The sequence below is a fragment of the Podarcis erhardii genome (assembly GCF_964252035.2).
Source record: "Podarcis erhardii genome assembly, chromosome: 10".
In the NCBI taxonomy this organism is placed as follows: domain Eukaryota; kingdom Metazoa; phylum Chordata; class Lepidosauria; order Squamata; family Lacertidae; genus Podarcis; species Podarcis erhardii.
The window spans coordinates 21749941-21766449 of record NC_138500.1 but is presented as its reverse complement, the minus strand read 5'-3'; the positions used below and the strand labels follow the sequence as shown (position 1 = coordinate 21766449).

Below are 16509 nucleotides of genomic sequence, written 5' to 3'. Positions count from 1 at the left end.
GTAATAATAGCACACTTTTTAGTACAGTACATCTGTTCACAGGTGACATGTAAAGCACAATATGTTCACAATGGAAGCTAAATCTATTTCCCTCTCGAACCTTCAAACATTTTTTTTAAAAAATATATGCTTTAGAACATTCAGAACGCCACTGCAGTTCATCCAAATAGTGGAAGACTTTCCCTTTCCTGTATCTTTTCTAGATCTGTGATATGATATCCTTTCTCCCCCCCCCCACACTATTTTTTTATAGATGGGACGTCCAGAACTGTAGCAGGCAGGCAGAATGAGAAGTACAGCTCCAAATGTACATTGGCAGCTGTAGTGTTTTGTGTAAGGAGACACAAGGATGTGATCAATAAGACTAGACAGCCCAATCTTATGCTCCACTGTGCCGTAGGCACACTGCCTAAGATGTCTTGCTAGCTTCCCACTCACTCTGGCACTGGAAGCCAACTATAGCTAGGTACCAGTAGCCATTGGTGCTTCTGGAGTAGCATAAAAGGTTGAGGATGGAGAGGAGGTGGAGGGGAGTGGCTGTGATGCTTTTAGCTGCATCAAGAAGCTTTGGGTGAAGAGGCAACGATCAGCATATTCATTCCAGCTTGTAAGCTTCTCAGGCAAACCTCCTTGCTGGAGACTGGAATGGTTAACTAGACATTGGTCTGATCTCACAAGAGGGTTGGTGTACTCTTATCCCACACTCCCCTTTTACAACCCTGAGACTAGGCACCAGTGTGGTGTAGTGGTTAAAGTGCTGGACTAGGAATTGGGAGACCAGGGTTCAAATCTCCACTCAGCCATGAAACTAACTTGGGTGGGTCATTGACTCTCAGCCTAACCTCCCTCACCAGATTGTTGTGAAGGGAAAAGCTATGTATGCCACACTGAGCTCTTTGGAAAGAAGGGGGGATAGTATATGAATGAATGAATGAATGACTGAATGAGTACACAGGCTTCCTCCCCAACCCAATGCATTCCAATGGTCATTTGTGGAGACGATGGCAAAGAATGAGGCCGGGGAGAGGCTGGCGCTGCAGCAAAAGGCTGGTTGGATGCCTACAGAGGGGCGTGGGCACCAGCCAGGTGAGGTGGAGGCAGGGGGCTAACGCCCCCTGCTAGGGGCGGTGCTCGGGCTCCCGCCCACAACCACTCCCCTCTCTTCCAGGGAGGAGAGTCTTTAGATGTCTCTCTGTGTGTCTTGTCTTTTGTGGAGAGTCCTGAAGAAACATAATAGAAGCAATTTCAAGTATCTGAAGAAGTGTTGCATGCACATGAAAGCTCATACCAATGAAAAACTTAGTTGGCCTCTAAGGTGCTACTGGAAGGAAATATTTTATTTTGTTTTGACTACAGCAGACCAACACGGCTACCTACCTGTAACTAGAAGCAATCAATTACTGTACTTTGTGTTTAATGCATTCCAGTGGCCATTGGGAGAGCCATTGTATACTGGTGGCCTTTTGGAAGAAAGCAAGGACAGTTCATTTATTTTAGTATGTCCGCTATAACAGTTCTAATTATATTGAAACAGAGGGAGCTGCCTTTATATGAGCCAGGTCTGAGACCACTGATCCATTTATCTTGGTGCTTTTTACACCAGAGGTAGCTGATGTGGTGCCCTCCAGATTTTGGTGGAGTAATTCTGGCCATGATGCTTGGTGCTGATGGGAGTTGTGGTCCAACAACACTGGACCCTGGTCAACAGGCAATGCATGTGTTTTAATGCTGAACTACAGTCCTTCCCCAGTGGCCAAAAGCTGCAAAAAAATAAGCAGCTTTTGCAGAGACAAAATATGAGAGAAAAGAGGGGTAGACGTGGGTAGCTCTTCCCCATATGCCAATGAAAAACAGGTTGCTGTGTTTGGTTATGTAAGACTCCATCTAAAACATAGGAGAGGATCAGGCTCTAAGTATTTTCTTTTCCTGGTAGAGCTCTGAAAACACCTATACATTTGTGCTATCACAGCTGGTCCGATGGACAGGCTAGATGGCGACAAGTTGATTTTTATATGTTTCAATCGTTCCTCCTCTTGTCAAAGCTCTTTATTCAAGGTCATCATTAAGTTGCTAAGGGGGCAGCAGTGGGGGAAACCACACTCACACTTCTGCTCTCTCCAGTGAGCACTGTGAATATTTGATTATGCACCTTGATTCCTGTAGAATTAATCATGCCTTAATAATCAGATGCGCAAATCAGTGTTTTCAACTGCAAGGTGGATTAAGAGCTACGGCAGGCCTACTCTGTTTATGTGCTCAGCTTCCCTTTCTCTCCGATGCCCCTGCGTCTTTTCTTGAGGGTGACTGACCTCTCTGCAGAAGTCCTCCTGTCCATACGAAATAGAGAAAGCACAACAAAGCAAAAGTCTGGTAGCACCTTAAAGAATGTGGCAAGATCCAGAGCATGACTATTTATTAAAATACATAGCTTGATGGTAAAAAAAAAAAACCCTCAAAGCAGTTTGAAAAAGCAAACAGTGAAATTAAGAAAGATTTACAACCCTACTTTAAAACATCCAAGAGTTAAAATACTAAATCAATCAATCAATCAATTAAATTTTATACCCTGCCCATCCGGCTGGGTTTCCCCAGCCACTCTGGGTGGCTCCCAATGGATTAAAAACAGAATAAAATATCAAATATTAAAAACTTCCCTAAGTTGCCTTCAGGGCTGCCTTCAGATGTCTTCTAAAAGTCTGATAGTTGTTTATTTCCTTGACATCTGGTGGGAGGGCGTTCCACAGGGCAGGCGTCACTGCCAAGAAGGCCCTCTGCCTGGTTTCCTGTAACCTCATATCTCGCATTGAGGGAACTGCCAGAAGGCCCTTGGAGCTGGACCACATCATTAAATGGGGTTTAATTTCAAGTAGGGATGGGGCAGAATTTCAACTCGGTTAGCATTGGAACGCAAACCAAATTCACACTTTCTTTCTTTTTTAAAAAAAGATGTTTTTACTAATTCACACTTTCTGAAACAATATGTGAACTGAAACACAGCCTCCTTCAAAATTTGCATTTTTCCAGATGTTGCAGTGAAGTTCTTTAGCTAAGTAATGTGTCCAAAAATGTGCCTTTTGGGTCAAAGTGTGCATATAAATGTGGAAATGACCTTTTTTAAAAAAGGATGATGATAGGGCAAATGGCATTGCAAAAAGTGTATATTAGGCAAAAATACATTATGTATATTAGGAGAAATCTGCACCAAAATGCTGATAGATTTCCATTAAGACTCGTTTTAAAAATAAATAAATTGCAATCTGATGTGGAGAACTGGATTAAAGGCTGGGGACATGAGAATCTGAAAGTGACAGGAGTACTCATTCACCCTCCAAAGTAAATCTGTTTATGATCAGTCAGGATTGCAATCCTACACATGTCTCACTCCTAGGTAAACATTTTGTAGCCTTGTAATCCTGTGTGTGTTTACTTAGAAGCAAGTTTCTCTGTGTTCAATGTTGCTTACTCACTAACAGGTGTGTAACCTTCACAGACAGCAGCTTTAGAGTAGGATCCCATCCATGCATATTTAGAAGGAAATCTCACTGTGCTCCATGATGATAGCGATGATGATTTCTCAAATTTATATATTGCCCTTCACCCAACAGTCACGGGGAGTTTTACAACATAAAAACACAGAATGCGTAACACAATAAAAATGAAACAATACCCCCCCCAATAAACTTTGCTTCCCCATGCGATTGCAGTCTCAGATTTTGAAATTTAGCAGAGAAGGAATAAATGTTTGCTGCTCTGTCATCCTTTGGGAGAGACTGGCTGGTCAGTGTGAGTAAAGAGTAGACCACCGTTCACCAGTGTGAAGCCCCTCAGATGATGTTGGACTACAACTCCCATCAGGCACAGCCAGCACATCTGATGGCAGTTGCGATCCAACAACATCTGGAGGGCACCAGGTTGGCAAAGGCTGGAGTAGACCTTGCGGACACAGAGTTGATACTTTGTGGTGTCTCTGTACCTGCCAGTCCAGCTCTTGTTCCACTACCATCTCCCAGCAATAGACTGCAGTCTTCCTCTTGGAAGAGTCACCACTCTGGCAATCGTTCAGGGATAGGTTCTCAGCTATCTAGAAGTTAACAGAACCACAGGCCTTGCTAGCAAGTGGGTCAAATCAGCCATGGTATTCTTGTGGGAAAGGAGTACGACAAGGCTGTATATTGTCTCCCTGCTTATTTAACTTATATGCAGAATTCATCATGCGAAAGGCTGGGCTGGATGAATCCCTAGCTGGAATTAAGATTGCCGGAAGAAATATCAACAACCTCAGATATGCAGATGACACAACCTTGATGGCAGAAAGTGAGGAGGAATTAAAAAACCTTTTATTGAGGGTGAAAGAGGAGAGCGCAAAATATGGTCTGAAGCTCAACATCAAAAAAACAAAGATCATGGCCACTGGTCCCATCACCTCCTGGCAAATAGAAGGGGAAGAAATGGAAGCAGTGAGAGATTTTACTTTCTTGGGCTCCATGATCACTGCAGATGGTGACAGCAGTCACGAAATTAAAAGACGCCTGCTTCTTGGGAGAAAAGCAATGACAAACCTAGGCAGCATCTTAAAAAGTAGAGACATCACCTTGCCAACAAAGTCTGTATAGTTAAAGCCATGGTTTTCCCAGTAGTGATGTATGGAAGTGAAAGCTGGACCATAAAGGCGGCTGATTGCCTATTATTATTATTATTATTATTATTATTATTATTATTATTATTATTATTAATTTTATTTATACCCCGCCCATCTGCCTGGGCTTCCCCAGCCACTCTGATGCTTTTGAATTATGGTGCTGGAGGAGACTCTTGAGAGTCCCATGGACTGCAAGAAGATCAAACCTTTCCATTTTGAAGGAAATCAGCCCTGAGTGCTCACTGGAAGGACAGATCATGAAGCTGAGGCTCCAATACTTTGGCCACCTCATGAGAAGATAAGACCCTGATGTTGGGAAAGATGGAGGGCACAAGGAGAAGGGGACGATAGAGGATGAGATGGTTGGATAGTGTTCTCGAAGCTACCAGCATGAGTTTGACCAAACTGCAAGAGGCAGTGGAAGACAGAAGTGCCTGGCGTGCTCTGGTCCACGGGGTCACGAAGAGTCAGACACGACTAAATGACTAAACAACAATTCTTGTGGAGCAGCTGTCCAAGTTAGGGATGGGTGGCACTACTTTGTCCTACTTGGATGGTCATTTCCAGAAGGTGATGTTTGGCGTGTTCTCTTCAGCCCCATGGAGTTTTGATTTTATCCCCCCCCCATGCTGTTTAACATCTACATGAAACTGCTGAGTGGGGTCATCTGGAGGTCTGGAGTACACTGTCAGCAATTTGCTGATGACACACAGCTCTACTTCTCCTTTGCATAGGCACATGAGGCAGTAGATGTGCTGAACCATTGTCTTGCCCTGGTAATGAGAGCCAATATCTGAAGTTCAATGCAGGTAAGACTGGGTGGCGCTGTGGCACTGTGGTCTAAACCACAGAGCCTCTTGGGCTTGCCGATCAGAAGGTCGGCGGTTCGAATCCTCACGATGGGGTGAGCTCCCGTTGCTTGGTCCCTGCTCCTGCTAACCTAGCAGTTCGAAAGTACGTCAAAGTGCAAGTAGAGAAATAGGTACTGCTCCGGCAGGAAGGTAAACAGCATTTCCGTGCGCTGCTGTGGTTCGCCGGAAGCGGCTGGCCACATGACCCGGAAAAACTGTCTGCGGACAAACACCGGCTCCCACGGCCAGTAAAGCGAGATGAGCGCCGCAACACCAGAGTCATCTGCGACTGGACCTAATGGTCAGGGGTGCCTTTACCCTTTACCTTACTGTTAGTGGGTGGTTTCCTAGGCCAGATGGATGGGAGGTTGCCTACTCATCATGGGGTTATACTCTCTCTGAAGAAGCTGGTACACAGTGTGGGGATGCATCTGGATCCATTGCTGTCATTTGAGGCTTGAGTGGCCTTGTTGGTGTGGAGTGCCTTCCATCAGCTGTGCCACTATCTGGACAGGGATAGCCAAACTTCTGTTGTCTATGTTCTGGTAACCGCTAGGTTAGAATTCTGCTAAACATTATATGTGAGGCTGCCTCTGAAGACAGTTGGAAGCTTAAGCTGGTTCAGAATTCAGTGACCAGGTTGCTCACCAGTACAAGTTTGTTTGAGCATATAATGCCAATCCTGGCCCAACTCCACTGCCAATTAGTTTCTGGCCCCAATTCAATATGCTGGTTTTGACCTATAAAGCCTTGAAGCAGCCTGGACCCTGCATTCATCACCTGAGGCTCTTCATGGGCTTCTTCTGTGAGAGGTTGGCAACATGAGAAAAGGCCTTTTCTGCAGTGACTCTCCACTTGTGGAATGCCTTCCTAAGGGAGGCTCGCCTGGTACCTTTGTTAAATGCTTTTGCCTGGTGTCTAAAGATATATCTACTCCCAGGTCTTTGGTTAAGTAAATAATCTATCCCCTAGATTGTGTGTGTGACAGGGTACTGATTTTGTTTGCTATTGTGGCATGTATTTATGTGGATAGATAGATAGATGATAGATAGATGATAGATAGATAGATAGATAGATAGATAGATAGATAGATAGATAGATAGATATAGATGATAGATATAGGAGACATGGTTGGTATAACTGAAGCATCAGAACTGAAATCGGAAGAGAACAATTGTGGTGTCCTGGCTGGAGTGAAAAATGAGACATGCAAAAAGCTGCATGCTGTAGTAAGGAAATTGCCGTTTTTTTTGGGGGGGGGATTCTTAATGTGCTTCCTAGAGCTACGTTTAGCATTGCATCTAGCTTGAAACATATTGATAGACCTTAAAGATTCTAGTTTTAAAAGGAAAAGAAATATGAGACCACAGACTTTTAAAGCCATCTAACTCTTGACTTCATAGTCCAATTTCTGGACTTTGCAGTACTTTTGTTTGTTTTTCATTAGAACACACATGAGCTCCTTTGCTGCCTTCTTTGCTGCAGCATTCATATCAGAAGCAATTAGGAATTATGTTGTATTAGTAAGCCATTTCTGCAGATCTCTCTCTCTCCCTCTTTTTCTTTCTCTGACATCCTGTGGCTCTATGGTAAACAACGTTCTTTTAAATCTGGTATAACATCTGTCATCATCAAACTCTTTTTTTTATTTTTTATTTTTTTAAGAACAGAAAGTGCTCAGGACTCTTGAAAGCTCTCCTGGAGCTGATACAGGGGAGTAGCTAAAGCTGCAATCCTATGTATGCTAATTTGGGAGTGAATCCCACTGAACTAACTTCTGAATATACAGGCATGAGGATTGCACTACAAGTCTGATCTATGAATCAGGTAATACCTGGTTTTTGTCCACCCCTGCATGCATTAAGAGGCTTTAGGCAAGCTACTCTCTCTTAACCTCAGTTTTCTATCTTCAATAAGGAGATAATTGCAGCATACACGCCATACATTTAAATCGCAGTTAAAGCACATGCCTTCTCTCAACGAATTTTGGGAACTGTAGTTCACATGCACAGAGTGTAATAATTAATAATAATAATAAATCATCATTCTGTGCAAGCCCCAGCCAAATGGATGTAAGTGTGATATTATCCTTGCACAGCATTCCTAGATTCTGGTGATGCTTGTTCTGGAGAAATTCCCAGGAAAGTGCAACCCTAGGGTCACCTGGGACCATGGGCCCAATGGCACCCCTAAGAGCTTTCCCTGGGGTCCTCACAGCTTCTTTACCGCATCACCACTCACTGCTCCCTTTATCATGAGATGGCAAAACTAACTATGTCCATCCCCCTCCGTCCCTGCTCCTGGAAAGCACATAGAGCAGAATAAGGAAGTTGAAAGAGTGACACGCTTTCTCACATCTTTCAACTCTATGTGCTTTTGAAGAGTCAGTTTGGCATCTGAGTAGCTGGGCAGAAAGCAAAATGACTGAGAGGGAAGTAGGGGTGGGAGGGGAAAGGAGGCAATTTGGGAGACTAGGGGAGGTAAATGGAGTGACTAGGGATAGGGAGAGAAAGTGGAATGGGAGGAACATGCATTCATGGATCCAACACAGGCTGGATCCAGTAAAATGGAGCCTCTTGAAATTTCATATATTTTTTTCCTAGGGTTGTCCACTCTTACGAAGTTCACCAAATTATAGATTACATTGATCTCCATTTACTGAACCATAAAAACTACAAGATGTTGGCAAGCATAAGATCTGGGACTTTTTATGGTGCAATGTAAGGTTTAATTGGATGACCTTTTGCCGGGGGCCAAGTAAAATTTATTCAAATGCAAAAGGATCTGTTTTAATTACACCGGACCCCACTTTTACCCTGACCCTATGGGAAAGCAAATAATCTGTGGTGCCCACCTCACTCTCAAAATATCCAAATGTGCTCCACAAGATTGGTGGCTCCTGGTGTAGGGTTACCTTTCTATAGACCAGGCATACCCAAACTCGGCCCTCCAGATGTTTTGGGACTACAACTCCAGTGGTCAGGGATAATGGGAATTGTTGTCCCAAAACATCTGGAGGGCCGAGTTTGGGGATGCCTGCTATAGACACTTGATTGAGTGTATACACAACAGGACATTCTTCTGCATAAATGTCAAAGATTCTGTGTTATGTAAGCCAAAGAAGGTGAAGGAAAGGGATGGTTTGGATCCAAGGAGCTATGAGTGGAAGGAAAATAATTGCCAGTGGTGTTCCATAAGTTCTTGCACCAGAACTTACACCAGAGTAATTTCAAGCAGTGCTATAAAATTATCTAGAATATCTAGAATCTGATGTTTCCATGGGCACAGGTAGTTGCACAAGATAGAAGAACATTTCTGGATCTGGTTTCATTCTTTTGTAGCCTACGCAGCTTCCAGACATCCTGTTTACTCAGCATTTATCCTGATTTGTCTGCCCAAATCAATGTTTGTGGGGAGAGTCCCAAGGGCCAGATGGAGAGGCTTAGAGAGCCACATTCAGCCCCAAGACTTGAGTTTCTTCACCCCTCTTCTAAACTTAAGTGAACTTAAAATGCCAAACCGCACATGCTCAGTGTATGATTAGGGTTGGCAAGCTGTGTTTTTGTCTTGCGTATCAGGATTACAGAAGCAGTTGTAAAGCATGGAATGAGGGGGTATGAGGGGAAGAGAAATGTCAGTTGTGTGCTTTGCAATTGCAATAATACTCATGGCAATCTAAATCCCTTATAAGACTCTTAAGTCCAGGGTCTAGAATTACCTAGTAACACCACTCTGCCTTCTGCATGCAGCAGAATTATTATTATTATTATTATTATTATTATTATTATTATTATTATTATATAGTATACCTTTGTCTCAAACCACTTGACTCTGCTAGTTTAAAAAACCAGAGCTTGTGCTAGAACACTGAAATGGGAATGGGGTATTATGGTATGTGGGTGAGAACTCAGATTTAGAAATATATGACCAGCACACAAACAGTCAGAAGGCAAAGCCCACATTTGAACATGGAGCATGGAAGACACAATCTTGGGCACACTTGCTTGGAGATAAGCTCTCATGAACAAAGTGGGATTTGCTTCTGAGTAAACATGGTTATGGTTGGGCAGTAATGCATTGTGCTGAAACACTTGTCTGCCGAGCCTATGCATATCTGAGCAGGAGTCATTTTCACTGACTCCAATAGAACACAGAACTGCTGTCTAGACATGCTTACTGGGGTTTTAGTTTCCCTGTCAACAGAACTCAATTGGAGTCATTTCCAAGAAAAATTGTATTGTATCGTGCAGCATGACTAAACCCCTTACTAGTCCTAAACCCCTTACTTAGAAGAAAGTTCTTTTGCAGGTATTCTATTTGCAGGTATTCTTTTGCAGCTTGTGGACCATTAGACATAAGGATGCCACCCACCAAGAGACATTTTTTTATGGTGACACATAAGGGGCACAATAAGCCTATTTGTTTGGTTGCTGTCTCAGACAGGCAGGTGATAATATTTGGTGGATGTTCAGACTTTGCTGGGTACCAAATTATGCATTGTGTATTTTAAGACTAGCCTTAAAGGATGCCTCTCCGTTCCCTGTTAAGGAACTGGTCAAATAAGGAAACAGCAGTGACAAAATGTTAGACGATGGGCCCGTAGGTGACGTTAATTCATGTGAGGATCATCATTACAGAATTGTTTTCAGTGCTGTTATCATCGTTATTAGTATAATAGCACAGCACCATTCATCGGAATGCTCCAGGGGACATCCAAGACACTCAGATAATTGAATGCTCAGTTAAATGAGGAAGGTTCTTTTCCTTACACATGCATTGGCCCTAGTCTAAAGCATGAAGAGTTCAAGATGGGTTTTAATAACTCTGCACCCAAAAAATTATGGACACTTTTGCACAGTGCTAGTTCAATTATAAGAGCAGTTTTTAGACCGGCAACTGTAACTCGTGAATGTCTTTTCATGCAGTATAGAAGCCAATTTCAAACTGAATGCACATTCTAGGCTGCCTGAAGATTTTCATTTGAATCCCCGATGCAAGAAATGAAAAAAGCCAATGTAAGCATCATTTGTGGGAATGGCCTGAAAGTTCCAGGCAAGAGACATTTGGATAACTGGGCAATTTCTGCAGTGTATTACCATTTAAACACTATTTTGTGGCAGTATCTTCAACAGCAGCAAAGCAACTTAGTCTCGTTTAGAAACACATCAGGAGCTTCAGACCACCGAATTTCTCACCTGAAAGGTAGTAGCCACGGCATTTGAAGGCTTATCCATGGTGTGGACTTAAACTAATTTAACAGTTACCCCTTTTGACTAGGGAACTTGGTGAACTGTAATACTGTTAGGGCATGGAGAGGAAACCTATAGCTCTCCAGATTTTGCTAGGCTAAAACTTCCATTGGTTATCTGGTTGATGCTGATGAAATCCAGTAAAATATGAAGGACCACTGGTCCCTATTCCTCTGTTTTAGAAGGAGCTGAGCTCTCCTGCAGAGAATTATGGATGTCCTTACCAAATGACTAGTCCAAAAAGTCTTTAGTGAGATGCTGATATATGTGTGTGTGGTATGTGCACTTTTGAAGTGCAGATATGTCATTCCTATATTCCCTAGAAAAACATGAGAGTTCAGTGAAAAGGTCTGGTGGATTTGGAGAGATTTGGAACGTGACTAGGATGGTACTGAAAAAAATCCTCTTCCATAGTGGGTCTTGCCTTTGTTGTAGGAGTACCTACCACAGAAACTATGACTCTGCTGGCAGAAATGACTGGCAGAATCCGAGACCAGGGAAAAGAGGTGGCGGAAAAAGATTGGAAGAAGTTTAAAGACTATTTGCAGAAATATTGTAAAATTAAGGAATGTTAGAATGATATTGGATAGAAATTAAGCGGTTTTCAGCTGTAATGTATAAAAGAGATGGAAAATAAGGTTTTGAAATAACTAAAAGAATCAGTGGTGAGGATTTGCTAAACAAACAAATTGAATTGGAATATAAGAAAGGGAGGTATGAGGAGGTCTGGAAAATAAGTTAAATGAAAATAAGTAAATGGAAACTTTATGTGTTTTTAAATTGTTTTTATTTTTTGTATTTTTGTATTTTTGTTTTTTTGTTTTTCTTTTCTTTTTGTTTTACTATGTATTATCTTTGAAAACCTTAATAAATATTTTTTTTAAAAAAATAAAAATAAACTATGACTCTGCAACTTGCCTCGGGGCTGTTGGGAAGTGGATCTGGGTAAAAGAAGTGGAACTGCTGAGCTATTGTCATGGATCGCAGGTCAGTAGTACATAGCATGCTTTCATTGGTGCAGAAAAGGGTCTAGGGGTCTTAGCAGACCACAAGCTTAACATGAGTCAACATTCTGATGCAGCAGCAAAAGAAAAAACTGGTGCTATTCTAGGCTGCATCAAGAGAAGTATAGTGTTCTGATCAATGGAAGTAATAGTCCCGGTCTATTCTTCCTTGATCAGAACACACCTGGAGCACTGTGTCCAGATCTGGGTGCCACAATTTAAGAATGATATTGACAGAGTGGAATGTGTGCAGAGGAGGGCAACCAAGATGACAAAGGGTCTGGAAACCAAGGTTTATGAGGAACAGTTGAGGGGGAATGGGTATCTTTAGCCTGGTAAAGAGGAGACTAAGGGAAGATGTGATAGCCAAATATCTAATGGGCTGTCAAATGTAAGATGGAGCAAGCTTGTTTTCCCCTGCTCTGGATGGTAGGACCTGAGCCAATGATTTCAAGTTACAAGAAAGGCGACTCCCAAGTAAGCATCAGGAAGATCTTTCTGATGGTGGGCTCTGCTTCCTTGGAGGTTTTTAAGCAGAGGTTGGATGGTCATCTGTCATGGGTGCGTTAGCTGTGATTACTGCATTGCAGGGGTTGGACCAGATGATCCTCAGGGTCCCTTCCAACTCTACAATTCTATGATTCTAAGAACATATTGAAAGCTAACCTTGCTGCATCTGGGGACCTTCCTGCTTAGCAGGACCTGGGCATCTGCCCTAAAGTTCTACTTGGATGATACCACACCATGCTTAATATGCAGGAACACCCAGCTGTTACGATTCAATGGGACTTACTCACAGGTAAATGTTTTCAGGACTTGAGCCTAGTAGACTCGTGATGGTTCTAACTCACTTAAACAGGAATAGTCAGACTGGCTCCTCCGGTTTGGTTTCAGGCTTGGGAGACCCTGGAGGGAGAGCCATGGCCCCTTGAATTAGACACAACCAAAGATCTGACTTAGTATAAGATAACTTCATATGCTCGTGTGTGTGCATAGCCTTGATAAACCTCTGTGTCTATCCAAGGTAAGAAATAGCTTCTGATTTTGAATTGGCAATGCTGGCTGATTCCATTTCCCCAGCCTTGGAAATCAAACCAATCCGTTTATAAATGCGACCTGAGATTTCCTTAAAAAACAACAACTTTGCTACCAAAGAAAATCAGAGGTATGTATAAAAAGGGAAGCGCAGCAGGGGCAAAAATGTAGCTGATTCAAGGGCATCCGAATGACCATAAAACTCTGGAAATGGTCCCTTGATCTGAATGCCTGGAGCTCTTGACTGCAAAACCCCAGAGCAGCCAAGGCAGCACTATTAAGGCTATCTAACCGGAACGTAAGCACGATCTATTGGAGGGAGAGATATTTAATAGAGTTTCTGACTAGAGCTTAGCCAGGGAATGACAGTCACCATCTCTCTTCCCCCCCAAGAGCTGTCCCATCTGACCTTCCCAGAAGTGTTTTCTCAAGACCTCTGCAATAACTGTTCTGAAGGCATCCCTGATAGGCACCCACAGGGGCACAGAGATGCGTTTCTGGAGCATTGCTGCACTAGGGAGGCTGTTCAGAAAACATTTTCCTATGTTATGGTGGCGGGGCTGGAGCTTGTCGGTTCATATTTTGTCTGCCCACATTAACTCTGCCATGTTTCTATCTCCCCTGTCCAGTCCCACCCTCCAAATTTTACTTTATAGCTGTAACTAAATCTCAATGCCTGATCCCATCAGTACACAGAACCCCAGCATTGGTTTTAACTTATTTGTTGCATCTAATTCCAGCCCCTGCCAGTTTCCATCTTTCATGCTTTGGCTGCACTTTACTCCACTCCTCCTATGCATAATAATCCCCTCCTGCAAGGCTGAAAAAAAAATGCTATATAGAAGTTAACTAAGCTATTTTTTGCATTATTTTTCCTATCACTGCATTGAAGGCTGCAATCCTATGCACACTTAACTGGGAATAACCTTCACTGAACACAGTGAAATTTACTTCCGAGTAAATGTGGAAAGGATTGCATTGTCCATAAACATCTTCCTTACATCAACTGTGGTGCTTTTTGCACCTGTGTTGCACTTGCTTTGCATCTGGATCCATACTCCATGCTTAGAATAGACCCATCAAAATCAGTGTGGACTTAACAGACTTGTTTCCCCAGAATTTCAGAATTCCCACTGAATTCAATGGGATTTGCTCTCAGATAAATGGGTATTGCAGCCTAGGTTATTCATGACTATCTTAAAGTCCCATTGATTTCAATGGGTCTGCTATAAACATAACTAAGGCTATGTACACACTGCTGTTTACTGCACACCCAGTACACTCCCAACGATGGTTTAGGAAGTTGTGTGTGCACATAGGACAATCTACACCTGTGGCCACAATCTACACCTATCCTGTTGTTTCTTATGAAATACTGTATTCTGATGCATTTCCCCCCAAACCAGCTTCAATCCAAATGGAGAAAAAGAATGACTTAGCTGTGTTTTAAATTGGTAATGTCTACACAGCCTAAGATTGCCATCCTAACCCCATACTTGGGAGTAAGTATCATTGCATTCAACGAGGATTACATCTGAGTAGAAATGTTTAAGGTTGCCCTGTAAATCTTGATCCAATCCTTGGTACTGGCTTTGGAATCTAGCACTCCCTTTTCCTTCCTTTACTATACATAACTCGTTCGAAGCACCAAACTCCCACTTTGATTTAAACTTCTGCATCTATTTTATTGTACTCCCCTTCATGAATAAACATCAGCAATGACAAACTTCTTTGCGATCCGTTCTCCTCTCTACCTTCACTGCCTTCCAACCTTCATGCATCTCAGTACCTCCACTGCCTCTCGCTCTCCCGGCGCCAACCCTCCTTGGGAAAGATGCTTCTGTGGGCTCCTCCACACATGCACTTCAACAAGTTCAGCATGTGTGAAAGAGCCTTCTCGGAGTACACATCTGGATGGAGAGACTTTCCATATTTATTTGCCGTATCTACCTACTTATTTAAAGAATGTGTACCCTGCTTTTCACTATATGTCCCAAATGGCTGACAGAAAGATAAAGAGAATGTAAATTAATCAGAAAATAGAGCCATTAGAAATACTACAAAATAACCCCCCTTGCGTCCCTGCAGCCTAGCTAACTCACACGTCTGGCTGCCTCCAGTACTGAGTGCATCAATTGACTGGAAAATTAAGTCAGGGTTAGGGACCCAAGAGGAGTGGGCCCCCTTGATGTTGCACACCTCCCATGTTCCCTGACCATTGGCCATGCTGGCTCTGTGAGCTGATGGAAATTGGCAACCAGCTGCAATGGAATTAAGCGATTTACATGGAAGGTAGCCAGATGCAGAAGAGCTTCTACACCTTCAATAGCCGTGTCGCAGAAGAGGGTCTTTCACCGGCGGGACAAGCCATCCCTGGGAACTCCCCTCTTTCCCTAGGAGACGACTAAAGGTGTAGGACCCCCGTCCTCTTCTCCCACCCCTGGTCAATGCGTGGCCATCCAGAGCCTGCACTACCAAAGTGTGAAGTTCAAGGGGGCAGAGACGAGATTAGTCGCGCAATGTGCGCAGTGAAAATAATCTACATTAACGCGGATGGGAACAAAAGACGAGCGAGCCAGACGTTCTTTGAAAAGCAGCGGGTGAAACGGCGAAATGCCCTACCTTGGAAAGACAGAGGCGCGCGCTGGGCTAGCTGCGGGTCCATATCAGGCTGTCCGTTGCAGAAGCAGAAAGTGCTCGACCCCCAACCTGGAAGGGGCCCTAGACCATCGTCGGAGGGGGAAGTGGGGTGCGCTCAATCAGGGGCTGCGTTCAGTCAAGCCGCTGTTCAGAAAAGCGCCCCACCAGCCTCTTTCGCTGCCCAGCCGAGAGCCGCTCAGGGCGCCCCCCAAACCTGCTCCTCGCTGGTGGAGACGCGGCGTTGTTTTCCTCCAAATCTTTCCAGAGGCGTTCAACGCGGCATTAGTACTCGAGAGCCAGGCGCTCTTCTCCACACCCCCTACTCCACCCCCACCCCGATGACGGCTGTTGGCGAGACCCTTGAGTGCCTAGCAGCCCCCAACGCGCCAGCAGAACGATCGGAACCAGATTGTTAGTGATGCAAGTGACAAGCCGGTCGCAGCTTTCGGAGAGGAAGACTGCGCGAATGTCTCGGATTTCTTTGGGAAATCTTTTGCTTTGCAGAACCCAAACATAAGCAAACACACACACGCGGTTCAGGGGTGACATAAAAACAATAGCTCTGGGTGAGATCGCCCCATAGTGTAAAACGAGACCATTCCAATGTGGTCAAGCGATCTGGCCATAGGGGAAGTCCGCTAGGCTGCAATCCTATGCACGTTTACCTACGAGTAAGCACAGCGGAATGCAGGGGGGACTTGATTCCGAATAAACGTGCCCGAGACGAGGTTTTGCTCAACTGCCACCCCATCTCCATTTACTTGGTAGGAGTGACTAGGACTAAATGGACTAAGCGAGGCTGATTTCCGTGTTATGCATGCACACGTTCTCTTAAATTGTGGATCTGGTTGTTAACATGCATGCAGTTCTCCCCCCCCCAAAAAAAAAGCAAAATGGGCGTGGGGGGAGTAGGCAGGTGGGTTGGAAGCCCAAGGGAAGAGGTTTCCCCTTCACAGGTCACTCGAGAGTGGGGCGTGAAGGTTTTGGTTAGACATAGCTCTGTGAGCAAGCAAGGTGTTTGTGTAGCCTGACAGATCGTGGCCGGCTGCCTCGGTACACTCGGTATTTGATGACATACTCAAACATCACGG

At 43.9% G+C, this 16509-nt stretch overlaps 1 protein-coding gene across 1 annotated transcript in view; it reads right to left on the bottom strand.

Annotated features, from left to right (window-relative positions):
- The window catches only part of CHRM2 (cholinergic receptor muscarinic 2), a 171394-nt gene extending 155178 nt beyond the window's left edge, over positions 1 to 16216 (bottom strand). The window contains exon 1 of the mRNA XM_081878962.1: positions 15401 to 16216. The gene's annotated coding sequence lies outside the window, so the exon portion shown is untranslated. The remainder of the gene's footprint in view (positions 1 to 15400) is intronic.
- Between the last annotated feature and the right edge of the window lie 293 nt (positions 16217 to 16509).